Here is a 4412-nt window from a genome sequence, read left to right on the forward strand (position 1 = left end):
CCTAGCTTATGAGACTACCACCTTAGGATGTTTAATGGAACTCTATCAACTAGCAGCCAATCATATTACAATATATGGGGCTTACCATCGCATGGTTACACAGTATAAAACATCGAACCCATATAGGGAAAATACCAAAATAAAGTCACCTAGGGCCAATATCAAAACAAACCACATAGGGCGAGTATCAAAATAAGTCACATAGGGTGAGTATCAAAACCATGCGATAAAAGACCATCCTTGAAAACCACTAAGACACAACAACCCTGGATGGTAGGCCCACATCAATGATCCATCTAGACTACCACTCAATAACCACTAGATCGAAGGTCCATTACAATCACCGTCAATCGAGTTATATCCCAAGTATGGGTATACATTTATAAGTGAGGGTTTCCCACTGATGTACCAATTTAAGTTCCTTAAGCAATCCATAAATAATCTACAAGCATGAAATAAGTATGCAGGGTAAACATTAAGCATATAATATAGCAATTCAATTTTAACAATTAACAAATGTGATTAAAAAAGGAGATATCAATTATAAATTAAAATAAAACAATAACTTAAGCTAATGAGAAAATGAAAAGCTCAAGGGGAAGAATCATCACCTCATGTATCGAATCGCCAACTGACGTTGTTAGGAAGCGCGTGTGCCATTAGAGTTAAATCCTACCATACATTGTAAAATTCTACAGTTAGATCCGAACCTAACACATTATTTATGGTTAAAGTCCTAACCTAGGGTTTGAATTACCTAGGTCTAGGGTTTTGATGTAGGCCTTAGGGCCTTAACCTAGAGTTTAGACCACTTAGGTTTAGGATTTTATTCTAGAGTTTAGGTCTAGGCTAGATAATTAGGGTTTGAACCCTAGTTGGTGTATGAGTTACGTTTAAACTTACTAGTTATAAGATAATTATTAGCGTTAGTGTTATACTGCATATTAGCTAACATATTAATAATAATCATTCTGATGATAATTAATAGTGTGATCTATTATCTATGATAATATTTAAGAGTGACAAAAACAATATACTAGTAATTAGTAATGATATTATTTTACATGCAATAGCTAATATCGGTATAGATAAGTTACTAACAACTATTCATTCCTGATATTAAAATCCTAATAATGATAGGAATGGTAACCATGTTGATAGTATTAATGATTATAAAATTGTCATTAATACTAGCGATGTAATTGTTATTAGTTGACATGACAACCTTAACCCTTGTGATGATAATAAATATTATGATATACTATTAATGGTAATATTTAGGAATGGTAAGTAAAATACAATTATTTACTAATTGTAATTTCATTTAAAATTACTAGTTCTAGCACAAATTATCCGTTAAAGGCTAATCACATATAATGTTAGCAACCTAAATAATAAGAGTGTAATCATGATATTAATATAATGAGGCATATCTAATCTAGAAAGAACATTGACTCATTTAGTCAACTCGGCCGATTTGGATTCGGTTGGAAAGGTTACCTGATGACGATGCATAGTACTAGGATCGGGACTGGGAGCCCCAACATCATCGGTCCATTGACCAAGTGTGGTCCCCGAGTAGCATGGGATTTAGGTCAGCCCTGGCTCGATGAGTTGACTCGGTTTGAAACCGAGTTGACTCAACACCTCGACTCTTTACTCGCTCTTCTTTTTCTTTACCTCCTCCTTCATTCCTCTCTCTCCTTAGATAAACTGGCAAAAGAACCCGGATCCAACTGGATTTCAACACCTCATGACCCAGCGAGTCGACTCAGTTAGAGCCGAGTGAGTCGACTCAAGGTGTCTCTCTCCCTCTTTAGTTTTTCTTCTTTCTTCTTCTTGCTTTCCCTTCTCTTTTCTCTCTCTAGATCTGGTTCAGATGTGGACACCAGAACCGAGCCTGAGTTGTGCCTAACTCAGTAATCCGAGACATAACTCAACCACACTTGGACACGTACCGTTCGAACTCAGTTCTAAAACCCGACTCCAGCAGCAACCAGCCCTTACCCTCTCTCTCTCTCTCTTCTCTACTTCTCTCTCCATTTCTCTTCACTCTCATCCTTCTCTGCTGGGCATCCAGCACCAACAACGTCTTGGCTTGATTTGGCCCGACTTGACCGAGTCCGCACAGCGGCAGCTTGGTGCAGCAACCCAGCCTTGATCGGAACTTCCACCGCAACAACCAGATGACCGCTAGCGGTCTGATAAAGTCCGAAAAGCCCACCTGATGGACACACGAGTTTGTTTCAAACGGAGAAGACGATCATGCTTCAATGGCAGATCTTTCTACATGGGGTTTTTTTCGTTTTGGCTTGCATTGGGCACTTCGGTTTGGTCCATAGGAGCTTAGGGAAGCTCTGAACCGAAGCTCCAGTGGAGTTTTCTCAATGGATTGGAGGGAGGAATTCACGACCGATTTTTCAGCAAAACCGACCATGGTTTTACTTTTGCTAAGGTGGAAATAGGTTTGGACGACTGAGATGCCATCAAATGGACACTCCGGATTATGTTAAATGCCCCTCACGCGGATCGTCCGGTTGTTGCACGGAACATAGTTTCCATTTTTGGAAACGTGTGTTAGTAGGGTCTGTTTGTGATGGCGATTGTGTGCACGCGCATGTGCTTCAACACGCGAGATGAGCTGGGTTTTGATAGGGCCCTAGCCCTGAATATGATAGATGGTCTGGATCTTCCGGCGGATGAAGATGGTGGGCCATGGATGTCCCAAACGGACAACCATCCATCGGTTGGTGAAAATAGAGAGAGAGAGAGAGAGAGAGAGAGAACTCTCTGTTTTGGGGGAAGCACGAGTCAGAGACGTCTGATCGGCCTGGCACTTTCGGTGCATGGCGGGTGTGCCCTAGTTGTGCACACGCATGCCATTAAGTGGGGTCCACCATGATGTTTGTGATAAATCCACACCATCCACTCTATTTTATGGGCACTTCCATAGTCTTTTACCAAAGGTGGGATAGATCTAAGGTCCAGGTGGGCCATATTACTTGAATTAACGTCCTTTATTGTTGGCCAAGTAAATCCAACGGTCGGATTAGTTCCGGTTCGATCACCAATGGTCAAATTATGGATATACGAACTGTTTTGCTCTCATAACAATAAATATCAAGCTACACTATTTTTAATAATGTCATTTATTATTATTATTATTATTATTATTATTATTATTATTATTATTATTACTATTATTGCCATTATTATTATTATTATTATTATTACTATTATTATTATCATTATTATCATTATTATCTTTATCATTATTATTATTATCATTACCTATGCATTGCCATTTATTTATTTATCTGTCTTTATTTATTTATTTATTTATTATATATGTATGTAGGTTGTGGGACTACTCAATGTGTGCTATTTAGCTACGTACCCTAACATTAGGGTTGTTGTGCTTAAGTCAGCTAGATTTGTCCATCATCGAAGTTTGAATTCTAAAAATAGGTCTCTCTAGCGATATGATGGCCCGTCTTGAACGGCAACAGGTGGATAGTTTGGTATAAGGGCGAGGATTGTTTTCAATGAACCAACAGTTGGGTCTCCTCTAATTTCAATCCATTCTTATCTATTCAGTCCCCGTAAGTCCAAGTGGGACCCTTGGCCATAGATCAAGCATATCCAAAGCCTAGGTGAGCCATGCTTCCTAAATACGTAGGTTATTTTACGACTAATGAGATTCCGATGGTCAGATTGATTCTAAACTTGTTCATGGGTGACCTCTAGGGTTTCTAGCCTAATTTAGGTGAGAATCATCGATAAACCTAGTGATCAAGGGACTAATTGTAATCATTAAGTGATGTATCACCCGATGGAGATTCGAAGACCAAATGGATAATTCAAGTCTCGAGATTCATGTTGGACAGTCGAATTTGGTTATACATCTTAACTTAAGACAACATCTAACTTGATCTATCCTTGTGACAAGATGAATACCACAAGCCTCAACTGCCCGCTTAGATTATGGGTTGGAGTCGCAACCTTACCATGAACGATCAAGGTCCAATCCCAGGTGGATTGACTTTAGACCCTACAGATGTATTGTGGATTGTCCTAGCTCAAATCCAAAAGGTTAAAAGCCATTAGGGTCTAGGGCAGATTGAACTAAACTCTTACGGGTCCATCATCGCCACGATTCACATCAATTGGTTAAGATGGACAGGTCGTGAATTGCCAAATGATGATGTGTAATATATGCTATGTGTGTTCCCACATACGTTCATGTTAAATTGGATTTAAATGGTAACACCCGAGTATTTGAAAAATGCGAGGTGTTACAGTGAACCATCCACTCCAAATGTGACTACTGCTCTAAAATCAATGCTTGATGGTCCCTGAGGTGCAAAAGAAGATCGGCCTAAGGTGCGGGCGTTGTAGTGTGGTCAGTAGCA

The sequence above is a fragment of the Magnolia sinica genome, chromosome 1 (assembly GCF_029962835.1).
Source record: "Magnolia sinica isolate HGM2019 chromosome 1, MsV1, whole genome shotgun sequence".
In the NCBI taxonomy this organism is placed as follows: domain Eukaryota; kingdom Viridiplantae; phylum Streptophyta; class Magnoliopsida; order Magnoliales; family Magnoliaceae; genus Magnolia; species Magnolia sinica.